This window comes from Oncorhynchus tshawytscha, unplaced genomic scaffold (genome assembly GCF_018296145.1).
Source record: "Oncorhynchus tshawytscha isolate Ot180627B unplaced genomic scaffold, Otsh_v2.0 Un_contig_910_pilon_pilon, whole genome shotgun sequence".
In the NCBI taxonomy this organism is placed as follows: domain Eukaryota; kingdom Metazoa; phylum Chordata; class Actinopteri; order Salmoniformes; family Salmonidae; genus Oncorhynchus; species Oncorhynchus tshawytscha.
The window spans coordinates 20,616-42,251 of record NW_024609632.1 but is presented as its reverse complement, the minus strand read 5'-3'; the positions used below and the strand labels follow the sequence as shown (position 1 = coordinate 42,251).

The 21,636-nt window shown below is 40.1% G+C and overlaps 2 pseudogenes; both read left to right on the top strand.

The window, feature by feature from the left end:
- The window catches only part of LOC112229424, a 43,154-nt pseudogene extending 33,727 nt beyond the window's left edge, over positions 1-9,427 (top strand).
- The window catches only part of LOC121845338, a 102,767-nt pseudogene that overhangs the window by 68,644 nt on the left and 12,487 nt on the right, over positions 1-21,636 (top strand).

The window sequence follows — 21,636 nt, the reverse complement described above, 5'->3', positions numbered from 1 at the left end:
CAGCTTCACCTGGAATTATTTTCCAACAGTCTTCAAACCAAACTTTATTTGCCACATGCGCCGAATACAACAAGTGTAGACTTTACCGTGAAATGCTTACTTACAAGCCCTTAACCAACAGTTCAGTTAAATGTAAATTGTCTGGTGGGTATTTGTATGAATTGTTCAGCAGTCTAATGGCTTTGGGGTAGAAGCTGTTGAGGAGCCTTTTGGTCCTAGACTTGGCGCTCCAGTACCGCTTGCCGTGGGGTAGCAAAGAAAACAGTCTATAACTTGGGTGACTGGAGTCTCAGACGATTTTAGGAGGAGTTCCCACATATGCTGGGCACTTGTTGGCTGCTTTTCCTTCACTCTGCCATCCAACTCATCCAAAACCATCTCAATTGTCAGGACACCGTTAAACGGGTGTCCTGACTCTCTCGGTCATTAAAGATCCCATGGCACTTATCGTAAGAGTAGGGGTGTTAACCCCGGTGTCCTGGCTAAATTCTCAATCTGGCCATCAAACCATCACGGTCACTAATAATCCCCAGTTTACAATTGGCTCATTCATCCCCCTCCTCTCCCCTGTAACTATTCCCCAGGTCGTTGCTGCAAATGAGAACGTGTTCTCAGTCAACTTACCTGGTAAAATAACGGATACATTAAAAATGTAAAAATTAAATTGGGTTGAGGCCGGTTGATTTGTGGAGGCCCGGTCATCTGATGCAGCTCTCTCCAAAAATCTCACATTTGGACTCATTGGACCAAAGGACAGATATCCACCGGTCTAATGTCCATTGCTCGTTTTTCTTGGCCCAAGCAAGTCTCTTCTTCTTATTGGTGTCCTTTAGTAGTGGTTTCCTTGCAGCAATTCGACCATGAACACCTGATTCACGCAGTCTCCTCTGAACAGTCTCCTCTGAACAGTCTCCTCTAAACAGTCTCCTCTGAACAGTCTCCTCTGAACAGTCTCCTCTGAACAGTCTCCTCTAAACAGTCTCCTCTAAACAGTCTCCTCTAAACAGTTGATGTTGAGATGTGCCTGTTGTGGAACTCTATGAAGCATTTATTTGGGCTGCAATCTGAGGTGCTGTTAACTCATCCTCTGCAGCAGGGATAACTGGGTCTTTCTTTCCTGTGGCGGTCCTCATGTGACAGTTTCATCACATCTTCTCTAAACCAACTCTACCTTGTCACAACACAACTGATTGGCTCAAATGCTTTAAAAAGGAAAGAAATTAACACAAATTAACTTTTAACAAGGCACACCTGTTAATTGAAGGCGTGCACACCACCCACCTCTTCTGAGTATATTACTTGTGGAAGGGAGGTACTCAGAGTGGGCTTCTAGTCTGACTCAGGAGGCACGCACACCACCCACCACTTCTGAGTATATTATTTGTGGAAGAGTGGTACTCAGAGTGGGCTTCTAGTCTGACTCAGGAGGCACGCACACCACCCACCACTTCTGAGTATATTACTTGCAAATGTTCAGTCTCTGGATAGTAAAGTTGACGAGCTCATGGTGAGGATTCCCTTCCAGAGAGACATTGGGGATTGTAGCATACTCTTTTTCAAGGAAACATGGCATAGTGTAGTTATTCCCTCTGTAAGGCAATCAAACAGGCAAAACGTCAGTATAGAGACAAAGTGGAGTCACAATTCAACGGCTCAGACACGAGACGTATGTGACAGGGTTTACAGACAATCACGGACTACAAAGGGAAAACCAGCCACGTCGCGGATACCGGCGTCTTGCTTCCGGACAAGCTAAACACCTTCTTCGCCCGCTATGAGGATAACACAGTGCCACCAACGCGGCCCGCTACCAAGGACTGTGGAGATCTCCTTCTCCGTGGCTGACATGAGTAAGACATTTAAGCGTCTTAACCCTTGCAAAGCTGTCGGCTCATCCTCAGAGCATGTGCAGACCAACTGGCTGAACATATTCAACATGTTCAATCTCTCCCTATCTCAGTCTGCTGTCCCCACATGCTTCAAGATGTCCACCATTGTTCCCATACCCAAGAAATCAAAGGTAACTATCGTCCTGTAGCACTCACTTCTGTCGTCATGAAGAGCTTTGAGAGACTAATCAAGGATCGTATCACCTCAACCTGACACCCTAGACCCATTTCAATTTGCTTACCGCACCAATAGATCCACAGATGATGCAATCACCATCACACTGTACACTGCCCTATCCCATCTGGACAAGAGGAATACCTATGTAAGAATACTGTTCATTGACTGTAGCTCAGCATTCAACACCATAGTACCCTTCAAGCTCATCATTAAGCCTGGGTCTGAACCCCGCCCTGTGCAACTGGGTCCTGGACTTCCTGACGGGCCGCCCCCAGGTGGTGAAGGTAGGGAACAACACCTCCACTTCGCTGATCCTCATCACTGGGGCCCCATAAGGATGCGTGCTCAGCCCCCTCCTGTACTCCCTGTTCACCCATGAACTCAATCATCAAGTTTGCAGACGACACAACAGTAGTGGGCCTGATTACCAACAATGATGAGGCAGCCTACAGGGAGAAGGTGAGGGCCCTGGGAGTGTGGTGCCAGGAAATTAATCTCACACCCAACGTCAACAAAACAGCTGATTGTGGACTTCAGGAAACAGCAGAGGGAGCACGCCCCCATCCACATCGATGGGACCTCAGTGGAGAAGGTGGAAAGCTTTAAATTCCTCAGCCTACACATCACTGACAATCTGAAATGGTCCACCCACACAGACAGTGTGGTGAAGAAGGCACAACAGCACCTTAAACCCTCACAAACCTTTACAGATGCACAATTGAGAGCATCCTGTCGGGCTGGTACGGAAACTGCACCTCCCACAACCGCTGGGCTCTCCAGAGGGTAGTGAGGTCTGCCCAACGCATCACCGAAGGCAAACTACCTGCCCTCCAGGACACCTACACCACCCGACGTCACAGGAAGGCCATAAAGATCATCAAGGACAACAACCACCCGAGCCACTGCCTGTTCACCCCGCTATCATCCAGAAGGCGAGGTCAGTACAGGTGCATCAAAGCTGGGACCGAGAGACTGAAAAACAGCTTCTATCTCAAGGCCATCAGACTGTTAAACAGCTTCTATCTCAAGGCCATCAGACTGTTAAACAGCCATCACTAACATTAGAGGCTGCTGCCCTATAGGCATAAATACATAGACTATTAATATCTATCATAGACTAGGAATCACTGGCCACTTTAAGGAATGGAACACTAGTCACTGTAATAATGTTTACATATCTGGCATTACTCATCTCATATGTACATACTGTATTCTATACTATTCTACTGTATCTTAGTCTATGCATTACCCATCTCATATGTATATACTGTATTCTATACTATTCTACTGTATCTTAGTCTATGCATTACTCATCTCATATGTATATACTGTATTCTATACTATTCTACTGTATCTTAGTCTATGCATTACTCATCTCATATGTACATACTGTATTCTATACTATTCTACTGTATCTTAGTCTATGCATTACCCATCTCATATGTATATACTGTATTCTATACTATTCTACTGTATCTTAGTCTATGCATTACTCATCTCATATGTACATACTGTATTCTATACTATTCTACTGTATCTTAGTCTATGTGTTACCATCTCATATGTACATACTGTATTCTATACTATTCTACTGTATCTTAGTCTATGTATTACTCATCTCATATGTACATACTGTATTCTATACTATTATATTGTATCTTAGTCTATGCATTACCCATCTCATATGTATATACTGTATTCCATACTATTCTACTGTATCTTAGTCTATGCATTACTCATCTCATATGTATATACTGTTTTCTATACTATTCTACTGTATCTTAGTCTATGCATTACTCATCTCATATGTATATACTGTTTTCTATACTATTCTACTGTATCTTAGTCTATCTCATCTCATATGTACATACTGTATTCTATACTATTCTACTGTATCTTAGTCTATGCATTACTCATCTCATATGTATATACTGTATTCTATACTATTCTACTGTATCTTAGTCTATGCATTACCCATCTCATATGTATATACTGTATTCTATACTATTATACTGTATCTTAGTCTATGCATTACCCATCTCATATGTACATACTGTATTCTATACTATTCTACTGTATCTTAGTCTATGCATTACTCATCTCATATGTATATACTGTATTCTATACTATTCTACTGTATCTTAGTCTATGTATTACTCATCTCATATGTACATACTGTATTCTATACTATTCTACTGTATCTTAGTCTATATGTATATACTGTATTCTATACTATTCTACTGTATCTTAGTCTATGTATTACTCATCTCATATGTACATACTGTATTCTATACTATTCTACTGTATCTTAGTCTATGCATTACCCATCTCATATGTATATACTGTATTCTATACTATTCTACTGTATCTTAGTCTATGTATTACTCATCTCATATGTATATACTGTATTCTATACTATCTATTGTATCTTAGTCTATGCATTACCCATCTCATACGTATATACTGTATTCTATACTATTCTACTGTATCTTAGTCTATGTATTACTCATCTCATATGTACATACTGTATTCTATACTATTCTACTGTATCTTAGTCTATGTATTACTCATCTCATATGTACATACTGTATTCTATACTATTCTACTGTATCTTAGTCTATGCATTACCCATCTCATATGTATATACTGTATTCTATACTATTCTACTGTATCTTAGTCTATGTATTACTGTATTCTATACATCTCATATCTATGTATTACTCATCTCATATGTATTCTATACTATTCTACTGTATCTTAGTCTATGCATTACTCATCTCATATGTATATACTGTATTCTATACTATTCTACTGTATCTTAGTCTATGCATTACTCATCTCATATGTATATACTGTATTCTATATTCTATTCTTAGTCTATGTATCTTATCTCATATGTCTGTATTCTATACTATTCTACTGTATCTTATTACTCATCTCATATGTATATACTGTATTCTATACTATTCTACTGTATCTTAGTCTATGCATTACCCATCTCATATGTACATACTGTATTCTATACTATTCTACTGTATCTATATTACTATCTCATATGTATATACTGTATTCTATACTTACTTAGTCTGTGTTACTCATCTCATATGTATATACTGTATTCTATACTATTCTACTGTATCTTAGTCTGTATTACTCTCATATGTATATACTGTATTCTATACTATTCTACTGTATCTTAGTCTACTCATCTCATATGTATATACTGTATTCTATACTATTCTACTGTATCTTAGTCTATGTATTACTCATCTCATATGTATATACTGTATTCTATACTATTCTACTGTATCTTAGTCTATGTATTACTCATCTCATATGTATATACTGTATTCTATACTATTCTACTGTATCTTAGTCTATGTATTACTCATCTCATATGTACATACTGTATTCTATACTATTCTACTGTATCTTAGTCTATGTATTACTCATCTCATATGTATATACTGTATTCTATACTATTCTACTGTATCTTAGTCTATGTATTACTCATCTCATATGTATATACTGTATTCTATACTATTCTACTGTATCTTAGTCTATGCATTACCCATCTCATATGTATATACTGTATTCTATACTATTCTACTGTATCTTAGTCTATGCATTACTCATCTCATATGTACATACTGTATTCTATACTATTCTACTGTATCTTAGTCTATGCATTACCCATCTCATATGTATATACTGTATTCTATACTATTCTACTGTATCTTAGTCTATGCATTACTCATCTCATATGTATATACTGTATTCTATACTATTCTACTGTATCTTAGTCTATGCATTACCCATCTCATATGTATATACTGTATTCTATACTATTCTACTGTATCTTAGTCTATGCATTACTCATCTCATATGTATATACTGTATTCTATACTATTCTACTGTATCTTAGTCTATGCCACTCTGACATCGCTCGTCAAAATATGTATATATTATTAATTCCATTCCTTTAAAATTTAGATGTGTGTGTATTGTTGTGAAATTGTTAGATATTACTTGTTAGTTATTACTCATCTGTTGGAGCTAGAGAAACAAGCATTAAGCCGCAATAACACCTGCTAAACATGTTTAACATTTGATTTTACCTCATGAAGATGGTTGAGAGAATGCCAAGAGTGTGCAAAGCTGTCATCAAGGCAAAGGGAGGCTACTTTGAAGAATCTCAAATATAAAATATATTTGGTTACTACATGTGTTATTTCATAGTTTTGATGTCTTCATTGTAGACTAATAATGTAGAAAATAGTAAAAAATAAAGAAAAACCTTGGAATGAGTAGGTGTGTCCAAACTTTTGTCTGGTACTATATACTGAACAAAAGTAGAAACATGTAACAATTTCAACGAGTTACAGTTCATATAAGGAAATCAGTCAGTAAGTCAGTCATTGTAAATAAATTCATTCGGCCTATGTACTTCACATTACTGGGCAGGGGAACAGCCATGGGTGGGCCTGGGAGGGCATAAGCCCACCCACTTGGAAGACCGGCCTACCCGCTGGGGAGCCAAGACCAGCCCAGCCAATGAAGCTGTCTGGGTGGCAGGTCTAAGACAATGTGGAGGTCCTGAGCTGGCTATACGTGGTCTGCGGTTGTGAAGCCGGTTGGATGCCAAATTCTCTATAATTAATTGAATGTTCATTTCTGCCTAATTCTCTGGAAACTGCTCCAGTGGATGTTCCTGCAGTCAGCATGCCAATTGCAAACTCCCTCTGAAACCTCTCCTGCAGAGGATAAGTTCACTATTCAAATTGCAGCACAAATAACTGCTTCACAGAGTAGAAGTAACAGACATCAACATGTTCAGAGGAGACTGTGTGAATCAGGCCTTCAATGTTGAATTTATGCAAAGAAACCACTACTCAAGGACACCAATAAGAAGAAGAGACTTGCTTGGGCCAAGAAACACGAGCAATGGACATTAGATCTGTCCTTTGTCCAAATTTGAGATTTTCGGGTTCTTTGTGAGACACAGAGGAGGTGAACAGATGATCTCTGCATGTGTGGTTCCCACCGTGAAGCATGGAGGAGGTGGAGTGGGGGTACTTTGCTGGTCACACTGTCTGTGATTTATTTAGAATTCAATGCACACTTAACCAGCATGGCTACCACAGCATTCTGCAGCGATACGCCATCCCATCTGGTTTGGGCTTAGTGGGCCTATCATTTGTTTTTCAACAGGACAATAACCAAACACACCTCCAGGCTGTGTAAGGGCTATTTGACCAAGAAGGAGAGTGATGGAGTACAGCATCAGATGACCTTGGCCTCCACAATCACCCGACCTCAACCCAATTGAGATGGTTTGGGATGAGTTGGACCGCAGAGTGAAGGAAAAGCAGCCAACAAATGCTCAGCATATGTGGGAACTCCTACAAGACTGTTGGAAAAGAATTTCAGGTGAAGCTGGTTGAGAGAATGCCAAGCTGTCATCAAGGCAAAGGGTGGCTACTTTGAAGAATCTAATATATATTTAGATTTGTTTAACACTTTTTGGTTACTACATGATTCCATATTGTTTTTTCCTGGTTTTGATGTCTTCACTATTATTCCACAATGTAGAAAATAGTAAAATAAAGAAAAACCCTTGAATGAGTAGGCGTGTCCAATCTTTTGACTGGTACTGTACATTAAATTCCCTGGCAACAGCTCCAGTGGACATTCCTGCAGTCAGCATGCCAATTGCACGCTCCCTCTGAGACATCTGTGGCATTGTTGTGTGACAAAACGGCACATTTTAGAGTGGCCTTTTATTGGCCCCAGCGCAAGGTGTACCTGTGTAATGAGCATGCTCAGGTTCTTGAAATGCCACACCTGTCAGGTGAATGGATTATCTTGGCAAAGGAGAAATGTTCACTAACGGATGTAAACAAATTTGTTCACCAAATTTCAGGTAAATAAGCTTTCATGCATGTGGAAAAATTCGGGGATATTTTATTTCAGCTCATGAAACATGGGACCAACACTTTACATATTTATATTTTTAGTAACATTTACCCCAAATATTTCACATTCTTTTTTACTTTACCCAAAATATCATGAAATTAATGATAGTCAAAATGTGTGAACGTCTAAATTAGAAATTGGGCCATTTAAACAGCAGGTGTCGAACCCTTTCAACAACGGGGAGATGTTACTGATGTGCTTTGTGTCTTCGACGTAAAAACAAGTTTTGGACTTCCACTTTAAATGACTTATTATATGTTTAAGGAAGTGTGTAGGTCACATCCTGTATCATACAGCTATGAAGGTTATATATTTACAACCACCTGCTTGATAGGAATCCAGCGACGTCTGTGTCTTGAGTGTCATAGGACTGTTTAGTGTTTTGTGTTCTGACTGGTAAAACAGAAATACAAATAAGTCTTGTAAACAGTAATTACCAGGATGCTCTACAACATTTGTTTTAAAATCACACAAAAATGGTTTTAAATTATGAAATGTTTGAAAGCTGGCCTCAGGTTATTGAGGGATCTGATTTGGTTTAAAGTTCATAGCAAGGAAGTTTTATCATGTGGAGATTTCATTCTGCTCTGTCTTTAAATAAACTCTGTCTTTGGCAGGAGGAAAACCAAACTCTGCGGAACCAGGGACTTCCAAACCAGAAAGAGAGCACCTCTGCTCCCAGATTGGAAAGAGTATTACCAAATTAGGAAGCCTGAAAAGACATGAGAGGACACAACCAGGAGAGAAGCCACACAATTGCGCACAGTGTGGAAAGAGTTTTAACCAGTTAGGAAAGCTGAAAGTTCATGAGCGAATACACACAGGGGAGAAGCTTTTCCATTGCGCCGAGTGTGGAAAGAGTTTTAACAAGTTAGGAAACATGAAATCTCATGAGCGAATACACACAGGAGAGAAGCCTTACCACTGCTCCCAGTGTGGAACTAGGTTTACCAAGTTAGGAAGCCTGAACAGACATCAGAGGACACACACAGGGTCGAAGCCACACCATTGCTCCCAGTGTGGAAAGAGTTTTAACCAGTTAGGAAACATGAGATCTCATGAGCGAATACACACAGGGGAGAAGCCTTTCCATTGCTCCCAGTGTGGAAAGAGTTTTAGCCAGTTAGGAAGCATGAAAGCTCATGAGCGAATCCACACAGGGGAGAAACCTTACCACTGTTCCCAGTGTGGAAAGCGTTTTAACCGGTTAGGAAAGCTGAAAGAACACATGAGACTGCACACAGGGGAGAAGCCTTACAAATGCTCAGACTGTGGGAAGACATATTACTCATCACAGTCACTTAAAAGTCATATGAAAATCCACACAGGATAGAATAATTACTTCTAGTGTGTAAATTGATATTTCACATCACATTGACTTAATTATTCTAGACTCTCAACTTAAAATTCATCAGAGAACATACACAGTGCTCCCGTTGTCTTATATTGTTGACTGATAATGTGTTGACCTGTTTTTACCAGATGAAATTGAATTGTACAAAATTTACTCAAACATATATTTGTTTGTTTTTATTAGAAAACATTCATTGAATATGGAGTCTGTCAGTTTGAATATAGAGTTGATCAGATTCCAACTGTTTAAATGGTCCTTTTTAAAACTCTGACTGTGTGTGTTTATCTGAGTGTGTCATTCCTCCAGCACTACAGATAATCAAGTGATATTTGGATGCGATGCATTTGCTCCATTGTTTACATTTGCATTGTAGCCCACTGATGATTTAATGACATGAAAATATTCACTGACTCGCTCACGGATTGACCCAAGCCTCCCACTGTATGAATAAATGTTGTTTCCACGTCATTTCAACAAAACAAATCCATGTGATGATGTTTGATCAATGCAGAAAACTGATTGGATTTGTAACAAGCCATCAACATCAGGAATCTTTATTTTTCACCCAACTGGCAACCTAAATCCAATGACAGGTGACATTTTGTGTTGATTTCATGTTGAATTCACTTTAGTTGATGAATCAAAGAAATGGAAATACAAACTAGATGTTTAACTGACGTCTGTGCCCAGTGGGCTGGTTTGAATAAGCAGCAGGTGTTGGATCTGATGTATCAAATACTTATGTCATGCAATAAAATGCAAATTAATTACTTAAAAATCATACAATGGGATTTTCTTGATTTTTGTTTTAGATTCCGTCTCTTACAGTTGAAGTGTACCTATGATAAAAATTACAGACCTCTACATGCTTTGTAAGTAGGAAAACCTGACAAATCGGCAGTGAATCAAATACTTCTCCCCACTGTACATGATGAGATTATTATGGATGAGAGCCATATTATTATATTTGTCAAATGGCAGCCAAGCATCAATCATCATGTCACCAGAATAAGACCCTCAAAATGTATTGGAAAGGAGCATCAAGCTCATCACGTGCACTTTCACCACCCTGTGAAGTTCATAACTTATTTCATCTGTAGCCTAATAAACTACATGGGTTCCCAAGTCGTATAGGGAGGACCACACAACATATCATCACGTGACTCCAAGTTAACTTCGATATGATGGTTGTTATATAAATATTTGCGCATAAAGGAGTTTCCACCGGAGTTTCCACCGCTATTTCCTGCTCATACATTTTTACTGACACAAAAGGATCCCACCCTGTAAAATGAACAAACAAATTGCCTGTCTGGATTTATAAAATTGTAAAGGCATATCCTGTTTCCATCAGCCCGGTCATTACCGGGCTTACCGGGCTGATTTTGAAATGGTTGGATCAATATCCACCTTCATGATGTGGATGAAGCCTGATTTGGAATGTCTGAGTAGTTCTATCTGATGTCATAATACACCCCTCTGATAGTGATACATTTGCTCCATTGTTTCCATGTCAGTTGGTTTCCCACTCTGATGATTTATATCTGACAGAGGGGCTTTAAATGAATAGTATGGGGACATCTTAGTGTGTCTTGAAATAGGATTATTAATCATAAACTCCTACAGCAACAATACACTGCAGCTTTGACGTCAAGAAGAGAATGGGCTGATGGATGGTGGTGCTACTCTATAGGTAAGGCTGTCCAATATGAATGTTCAATACACACAACAGGTTGATCGGTATCTAGTTAGCTGCTACGTTTTTAGCAACACAGCAGGTAGCTATCAACAAAGTCAAAATGGACTCCAGGCCTGGTCGTGGCAGAAGTGCACAACAACCACTGTTTACCGGAGCTTCCTGAGAGGAACATAATTAGCCTGTATATAGCTTGATTAACCACGGAGCTTCCTGAGAGGAACATAATTAGCCTGTATATAGCTTGATTAACCACGTTTCCATCCAAAGTTTTGTCAGTAAAGTCATACCGTACAAAAAACTCATGTCAGCTGCTATTCCACAGGTAAGGCTGTACAGTCCTATTCCGCAGGTAAGGCTGTACAGTCCTATTCCGCAGGTAAGGCTGTACAGTCCTATTCCGCAGGTAAGGCTGTACAGTCCTATTCCACAGGTAAGGCTGTACAGTCCTATTCCACAGGTAGGCTGTACAGTCCTATTCCGCTGTACAGTCCTATGTACAGTCCTATTCAGGTAAGGCTGTACAGTCCTATTCCACAGGTAAGGCTGTACAGTCCTATTCCACAGGTAAGGCTGTACAGTCCTATTCCGTAGGTAAGGCTGTACAGTCCTATTCAGGTAAGGCTGTACAGTCCTATTCCAGGCTGTACAGTCCTATTCCGTAGGTAGGCTGTACAGTCCTATTCCGTAGGTAAGGCTGTACAGTCCTATTCCATTCCCTATTCCGCAGGCTGTACAGTCCTATTCAGTCCTATTCCGCAGGTAAGGCTGTACAGTCCTATTCCTCAGGTAAGGCTGTACAGTCCTATTCCGCAGTATTCCAGGCTGTACAGTCCTATTCCACAGGTAAGGCTGTACAGTCCAATATGAATGTTAAATACTGGCCAGGACACTCTTGAAAAAATAGATTTTAATCTTAATGAGCCCTTCCTGGTTAATTAAAGTTTAAATAAAAAATGTAATTACATTTTTATAAATTCCACATTAGAGGTATTCTTCCCCAGATTGAGGAACTTCGCCTACTCTCTAGTAACTGTAAGGTGGGAATGCAGGTAAGGCTGTACAGTCCTATTCTACTCTCTAGTAACTGTACAGGTGGGAATGCAGGTAAGGCTGTACAGTCCTATTCTACTCTCTAGTAACTGTACAGGTGGGAATGCAGGTAAGGCTGTACAGTCCTATTCTACTCTCTAGTAACTGTACAGGTGGGAATGCAGGTAAGGCTGTACAGTCCTATTCTACTCTCTAGTAACTGTACAGGTGGGGATGCAGGTAAGGCTGTACAGTCCTATTCTACTCTCTAGTAACTGTACAGGTGGGAATGCAGGTAAGGCTGTACAGTCCTATTCTACTCTCTAGTAACTGTACAGGTGGGAATGCAGGTAAGGCTGTACAGTCCTATTCTACTATCTAGTAACTGTACAGGTGGGAATGCAGGTAAGGCTGTACAGTCCTATTCTACTCTCTAGTAACTGTACAGGTGGGAATGCAGGTAAGGCTGTACAGTCCTATTCTACTCTCTAGTCTCTCTCTAAATTATTTCAAATTCCTTATATTAAGCAAAGCAGACGGTAGCATTTTCTTGTTTTCAAACGATGCATTTGTGTTTAGTAGAGCTCAGATCAGAGGCAGTAGGAATGACCAGGGATGTTCTCTGTTTAGTAGAGCCAGATCAGAGGCAGTAGGTATGACCAGGGATGTTCTCTGTTTAGTAGAGCTCAGATCAGAGGCAGTAGGAATGACCAGGGATGTTCTCTGTTTAGTAGAGCTCAGATCAGGGATGGCAGTAGGGCAGTAATGACCAGGGATGTTCTCTGTTTAGTAGAGCTCAGATCAGAGGCAGTAGGAATGACCAGGGATGTTCTCTGTTTAGTAGAGCCAGATCCTCCAGATCAGAGGCAGTAGGGATGACCAGGGATGTTCTCTGTTTAGTGAGTCCTCCAGATCAGAGGCAGTAGGAATGACCAGGGATGTTCTCTGTTTAGTGAGTCCTCCAGATCAGAGGCAGTAGGGATGACCAGGGATGTTCTCTGTTTAGTGAGTCCTCCAGATCAGAGGCAGTAGGGACCAGGGATGTTCTCTGTTTAGTGAGTCCTCCAGATCAGAGGCAGTAGGTATGACCAGGGATGTTCTCTGTTTAGTGAGTCCTCCAGATCAGAGGCAGTAGGGATGACCAGGGATGTTCTCTGTTTAGTGAGTCCTCCAGATCAGAGGCAGAAGGAATGACCAGGGATGTTCTCTGTTTAGTAGAGATCAGAGGCAGTCCTGTTCTCAGATCAGAGGCAGTAGGTATGACCAGGGATGTTCTCTGTTTAGTAGAGCCAGATCAGAGGCAGTAGGTATGACCAGGGATGTTCTCTGTTTAGTGAGTCCTCCAGATCAGAGGCAGTAGGTATGACCAGGGATGTTCTCTGTTTAGTAGAGCCAGATCAGAGGCAGTAGGTATGACCAGGGATGTTCTCTGTTTAGTGAGTCCTCCAGATCAGAGGCAGTAGGTATGACCAGGGATGTTCTCTGTTTAGTAGAGCCAGATCAGAGGCAGTAGGTATGACCAGGGATGTTCTCTGTTTAGTAGAGCCAGATCAGAGGCAGTAGGTATGACCAGGGATGTTCTCTGTTTAGTAGAGCCAGATCAGAGGCAGTAGGTATGACCAGGGATGTTCTCTTAATAAGTGTGTGAATTTGAATATTTTCCTTGTCCTGCTTAGCATTCAAAATTGTAACGAGTACTTTTGTGTGTCAAATGTTGCATATAAAATCTTTAGTACCTAGGCATTGTGTTATATGTTATAATGTCTAATAAACAACTATATTGTTTACATTAACAATATTGTTTTGTCAAAATAAACTGTTACCTGCATCTGTATGCAGACGATACAGTTGTGTACTATATTGCCCGCCCTGCTGATCAGGCTCTATCTGAACTACAGTCTGCTGATCAGGCTCTATCTGAACTACAGTCTGCTGATCAGGCTCTATCTGAACTACAGTCTGCTGATCAGGCTCTATCTGAACTACAGTCTGCTGATCAGGCTCTATCTGAACTACAGTCTGCTGATCAGGCTCTATCTGAACTACAGTCTGCTGATCAGGCTCTATCTGAACTACAGTCTGCTGATCAGGCTCTATCTGAACTCAGTATGCTGAAGGCTCTATCTGAACTACAGGCTCAGGCTCTATCTGAACTACAGTATGCTGATCAGGCTCTATCTGAACTACAGTATGCTGATCAGGCTCTATCTGAACTACAGTCTGCTGATCAGGCTCTATCTGAACTACAGTCTGCTGATCAGGCTCTATCTGAACTACAGTCTGCTGATCAGGCTCTATCTGAACTACAGTCTGCTGATCAGGCTCTATCTGAACTACAGTCTGCTGATCAGGCTCTATCTGAACTACAGTCTGCTGATCAGGCTCTATCTGAACTACAGTCTGCTGATCAGGCTCTATCTGAACTACAGTATGCTGATCAGGCTCTATCTGAACTACAGTATGCTGATCAGGCTCTATCTGAACTACAGTCTGCTGATCAGGCTCTATCTGAACTACAGTATGCTGATCAGGCTCTATCTGAACTACAGTCTGCTGATCAGGCTCTATCTGAACTACAGTATGCTGATCAGGCTCTATCTGAACTACAGTATGCTGATCAGGCTCTATCTGAACTACAGTATGCTGATCAGGCTCTATCTGAACTACAGTATGCTGATCAGGCTCTATCTGAACTACAGTATGCTGATCAGGCTCTATCTGAACTACAGTATGGCTGCTGATCAGGCTCTATCTGAACTACAGTATGCTGATCAGGCTCTATCTGAACTACAGTATGCTGATCAGGCTCTATCTGAACTACAGTCTGCTGATCAGGCTCTATCTGAACTACAGTCTGCTGATCAGGCTCTATCTGAACTACAGTATGCTGATCAGGCTCTATCTGAACTACAGGCTCTATGCTGTATGCAGGCTCTATCTGAACTACAGTATGCTGATCAGGCTCTATCTGAACTACAGTCTGCTGATCAGGCTCTATCTGAACTACAGTATGCTGATCAGGCTCTATCTGAGTCTGAGGCTCTATCTGAACTACAGTATGCTGATCAGGCTCTATCTGAACTACAGTATGCTGATCAGGCTCTATCTGAACTACAGTATGCTGATCAGGCTCTATCTGAACTACAGTCTGCTGATCAGGCTCTATCTGAACTACAGTATGCTGATCAGGCTCTATCTGAACTACAGTATGCTGATCAGGCTCTATCTGAACTACAGTATGCTGATCAGGCTCTATCTGAACTACAGTATGCTGATCAGGCTCTATCTGAACTACAGTATGCTGATCAGGCTCTATCTGAACTACAGTCTGCTGATCAGGCTCTATCTGAACTACAGTATGCTGATCAGGCTCTATCTGAACTACAGTATGCTGATCAGGCTCTATCTGAACTACAGTATGCTGATCAGGCTCTATCTGAACTACAGTATGCTGATCAGGCTCTATCTGAACTACAGTCTGCTGATCAGGCTCTATCTGAACTACAGTCTGCTGATCAGGCTCTATCTGAACTACAGTCTGCTGATCAGGCTCTATCTGAACTACAGTCTGCTGATCAGGCTCTATCTGAACTACAGTCTGCTGATCAGGCTCTATCTGAACTACAGTCTGCTGATCAGGCTCTATCTGAACTACAGTCTGCTGATCAGGCTCTATCTGAACTACAGTCTGCTGATCAGTCTCTGAACTACAGTCTGCTGATCAGGCTCTATCTGAACTACAGTCTGCTGATCAGGCTCTATCTGAACTACAGTCTGCTGATCAGGCTCTATCTGAACTACAGTCTGCTGATCAGGCTCTATCTGAACTACAGTCTGCTGATCAGGCTCTATCTGAACTACAGTCTGCTGATCAGGCTCTATCTGAACTACAGTATGCTGATCAGGCTCTATCTGAACTACAGTCTGCTGTCATTATTTTACAGAAAACCTTTACTGACCTTCAATTATTATTGAATCTGTGTAAAAGTAAGTATATGTTGTTTTCTAGAGTGAACAAAAATGATTCTAATGATTGAAGTGAATGTACCTTGTATGGTGTATCTGAAGTTCAGCTGATTGGTGAGTTAATTCATTAAGATGCTGAGTTGGGGTTTTAGTTGGGTTTTAGGCTGGGTTTCTGTCTAGACGTTATGAGAAGACTACTGTTGTATATTGAATAGCCATTCATCACTGTAACACCACCTTGATGTGATGGTTTTCTATGTCTGTACACAGTGTGAATAGTGGTTTCCTTAAAGTTATTACCCCCCTAAACCAGAATGTTAAATGTCCTTTATGAAATTTTGTACTACTATTACTTTGGGGTTCTAATCCCCCTCTGTCAACATCCACACTGTGAACACATCTATAACATTCATGAACCTGCACTATCTTCATCCCTGAACTAGCAACAATAACTATTGTCTATTGTTATTCTCAATGACCTTCCTGGCCTTATGAAATCCTAGCTAAATACAATGTTGGTGCCAGTTTTCATGGCTTTGGTTATGCAAACATTTGTTTTTTAGATTCTATTTCTCATTAAGAATAATGTTGTTTTAATTCTGTATGGGTCACGCCTGGCTTTGGTCAGGTGTTCTCTTATGGATCAATGATTGTAATTAGAATATAGTAATGATGCTCTCTCCTCAATCACTTCCAATGCCTTTGGAAAGTATTCAGACCCCGTGACTTTTTGCACATTTTGTTATGTTGCATCTTATTCTAAAATGGATTAAATTAAACAATTTCCTCATCAATCTACACACAATAACCCATAATGATGAAGTGATAAAAGGCTTTTAGAAATTTTAGCAAATTTATTAAAAACAAAAAAAACATAAATCTTATTTACATAAGTTTTCAGACCCTTTTCTCTGATCCTCGGAATTGAGCTCAGGTGCATCCTGTTCCCATTGATCATCCTTGAGATGTTTCTACAACTTGATTGGTCCACTTGTGGTAAATTAAATTATTATTTGGTTATTGTGTGTAGATTGATGAGGAACAAATGTAATTTAATACATTTTAGAATAAGCTGTAATGTAACAAAAGGTGTCTGAATATTTTCCGAATTCCGAATCTATCAGATTGCTGATAGAGAACCAGTTTGGAATATGTAATTTTAAAAAATCCATTTTAAAATAAGGCTGTAACTTAACAAAATGTGGAGAAAGTCAAGGGGTCTGAATACTTTACAAATGCACTGTACAAACATCACATTGAATATTCACCTCACTTTTGAAAAGCTCCATGAGGAAGAAAGGCTTCCAAGATGATCTTTTAGATGTTCTGTCTTCAGGATGTTCTGGGTTGATGGCTGTTGGAGAGGGAGGGGCAGTTGAGTGAGCTGGGGCCTTTTATTGCCCTGCCTCTGGGAGCCTGTCAGCTTCAAATCAAATCAAATTTTATTTGTCACATACACATGGTTAGCAGATGTTAATGTGAGTGTAGCGAAATGCTTGTGCTTCTAGTTCCGACAATGCAGTAATAACCAACAAGTAATCTAACTAACAATTCCAAAACTACTGTCTTATACACAGTGTAAGGGGATAAAGAATATGTACATAAGGATATATGAATGAGTGATGGTACAGAGCAGCATAGGCAAGATACAGTAGATGATATCGAGTACAGTATATACATATGAGATGAGTATGTAAACAAAGTGGCATAGTTAAAGTGGCTAGTGATACATGTATTACATAAGGATGCAGTCGATGATATAGAGTACAGTATATACGTATGCATATGAGATGAATAATGTAGGGTAAGTAACATTATATAAGGTAGCATTGTTTAAAGTGGCTAGTGATATATTTACATCATTTCCATCAGCTTGTGACATGATGAGAGAGAGTGAGAGATGGTTTACCTGTAAGATATTTTGTGCTATAAACTTACTTCTATTTGAAGAGGTTTTTGACCATTCAGGGACCTAATATCTAATATATCTACGTTTATTTTTTCAAGGTTTCTGATTTGTCCCTGTCTTTTAGATGTTCTCAACAATAATTAAACCACATCAGGAGACCACTTTTGAAGTCTGAGAAAAATAGAAAAACAATTCTTAGATATTTTCATTTTTTGGGTGAAGATAACAACAACTTGCAAGCAGTAGGTTCAGAATAACTATGGCAAAAAATTTATACAAATTAATTAATTAAAAAAAACAAAAACCACCACCCAAAACGGCACTTCAGAGACTGGGCACTGCTTCATGAGGCAACACCAACACTCACATAAATATCCCATATGCCACTGGGTGAGAGAAGTTTTCATTATTTTTGGGCAGCATTATGTGAGGTGTTATTATGTGTTGTTAGCGATGAGCCTTGGTCAATTTAGCTCGGAATATGCCACCCTCGTCAATCTGTCACCTAATCCTGTCTAATGGGCAGGTCAGGCCTGGAGGAAAGTATTGGAATTAAGGAGTAAGAGAAAACATAACATCTGGTTGTTTTTTAAATTACTTCTTATAACATTGCTTGCCAGAATAGACGTTGTAATGGATCCCCCCCTCCCCCCGTGTCTGCGTTATTTAATTGACAAGGTTTTTTGGGAAAGCTTTTCCATCAACCAGAAGATAGTTGTCATTAGCATCATCGCTAACAGCTAAATATAGTGGTAGACAAATGCACTCAGACAGGGGCATTTCCTGGCTGTTTCCTCTTCAGAAAGTTGAAGGAAAATACAAATCACTTCACGCAATACAAATCAAATCACGCAAATTTAACGATGGCTTGCAGAATAACGATGACAAAAAATGAAAACTCTTTCATCTGTCACCTAATCCTGTCTAACGGGCAGGTCAGCCCTGGAGGAAAGTATTGGCTGTAAGAAGTAAGAGAAAACATAATCTGTTTTAAAAGTAGGTTTTAAAAAAAATGTCTTCTCATGACATTGCTTGCCAGAATAAACATTGTAATTAATATGTTTTCAATCTGCGTTACCCACTCCAGTCAGCAGGCGGCGATATGAGTCTTTCAGGTGATGTTTCTTGCGTGACGTATAATCTAGTGGACGGAACAGGAGGCTTCTTCAAAAGCGACAAAAGGCTTTCTGATTCACCCATCGCGGTGGTTTGCTAGCAAACATAAAACTGAAACGTTTAAGATCTTTAGACCAATCTTGTATATATTAATCTTAGTGTTTAGAACATAATTCTGTTTACCTACCTACTCGTTCATTTAAACGCAATTTGCTTGTTAAATGAGCAAATGTGTTACATTGGTTCTGCACTAGGCTAATCTCCCGGAGCATTTTTTATTTTATTTTATTTCACCTTTATTTAACCAGGTAGACTAGTTGAGAACAAGTTCTCTTTTACAACTGCGAACTGGCATGAGCTCACTAAACTTGAAGGAGAAAGAAGCTCTGATGAAAGGAGAGGAAGAAGCTTTCAGGATGAAAAGGGAGGAAGAGGACGCTATCACATTGAAAGAAGAAGAGGATGATATTACAGTGAAAGAGGAAGACGGGAAGGAGGTTGTCAAAGTAGAAGAGGAGGAGGTAGAAGCTTTCAGAATCAAAAACGAGGAAGATGCCATAACATTGAAAGAAGAGGAAGACCCTTTTAGAGTAAAAGAGGAAGAGGAGGCTATCTCAATAAAACAGGAGGAAGACGTTTTGGGAGTGAAAGCGGAGGAGACTGAATATCAGATTAACACCAGTGAGTACGGTCTTAAACACAGGGGCACAAACTATGCCGTTGTTTAACTAATGTGGGGTTTTAAAGTGGCATTCTCCTGAAGTTCTACACTTGAATATGTTGTTCAGTACTGTAGGAATTGTTAAAGGGTCAATCTCCCATTGGTTCATATATTTTAGGGACTTTTCAATTAAATGTATTGAATTCTCCATGTTGTCTATATTAAAGTTCCCCTCATCTAGTATAACAGGCTTTTAAAATTCAATATTGGTGCATAATTTCTACTTAAAGGCACCCATTTGGTGGAACGACCCTTTAACATTTGCAACACAAACAGTATTTTACAAAATCATGATGAAAGTTTTAGGCCTTTTTAGACATATTCATGCCTCTTGTAAGACTCTGATTGCAATAGAAGATCATAAGTTTACCATCAGTTTGATGTTCTCATTCACACAGGAGAGAGACGTGACTATGGTGGATCCTCTGGGGAGCCTCAACAACATCCTGATGCTGACGAGGCAGAGAAGAGTCTCTCCAGATCAGAACACCAGATGGTACAGCTTGGTCTGGTCTAGCATACAGCTTGGTCTGGTCTAGCATACAGCTTGGTCTGGTCTAGCATACAGCTTGGTCTGGTCTAGCATACAGCTTGGTCTGGTCTAGCATACAGCTTGGTCTGGTCTAGCATACAGCTTGGTCTGGTCTAGCATACAGCTTGGTCTGGTCTAGCATACAGCTTGCTCTATCTGGGTCTGGGCTGGGTTTCTGTAAAGCACTTTACGACAACAGTGACATCAGCATCCATAATGACATGTGTCTGTGTCCCCTCTTTATGGTTACCAGGACAACGCTAGCCCTTCCTCCCTCCCGGAGTCCCCATGTGTCGTGCCTCTCCCGGTAGCACCTTACTGCTGGGTATGAAGAGGTTGTCTGTGCTGCTGGTGGACTGCAGGAAAACAACGGGGCTGAGTGGAACTGTGGGAGGAGGAGAAGAGAAGAAAGGATCAGATTTGACACATCAAAGTAAGTGCTGTAGTTTAGTTTGAACAAATACAATAGATCTGCCCACTGGTATCTGTTACCAGGACAACCAGTGGAGTTCTGTTAGTTGACAGGAAGATAGACTGGTGGATATGGATGTTATGAATATCATAACACTGAAAAAGGATTCTGCCAATGAAAAGAGAGGAACCAATAGACCATATAAAACCTTGATAAAGTTGGCTTCAGAGAGAAAGTTTCAAGATGATCCAAGTAAGCTGCTTGTTTTATAAACATGTTTCCTGAAAACAGTATGGTTGTGACATTGCCTGTCCCGGTCAACCCCCTATCTTTACCAGACTCTAGAACACACAAACTAAACTCCAGACACTTCAATGTGGTATTGTATTGCTTAATTAACATTTGATCTGCACAACAACAAATATATAGTTTAAAACCAACTCTGTAAGCCTTGAAATATTTATAAATGAAAAGCATTTTTTGTGAGACTTGGCCTCCATCAAATATATATTTAAAACAAGCTTCTTTTTTTTTTGTCTCTAATGGACAAAATGTACTCAATTTCCTACTTTATCAGGACAAATGAAGGCTGAACTCCAACATACAGACCTTAAAGAACATGGTTTCATTTGGAAATTACTAACTTTTTTAGACATCAGTGTGTTGCTTACAGTTTAGTTTCCTCCTCTGTCCACCATACTGGACTCAAACTGATCCTCTGCTTCTCATCACATGTGACCGCTCTCCTTGACAATGAACCGATGGAGCGATAGAAAAGGTACCAGTTGGACAGCTCCATCTGGGACGTTTCAAGCTGTGGAGTGAGTTTACATGTTCAGGTTGACTTTCCCACTG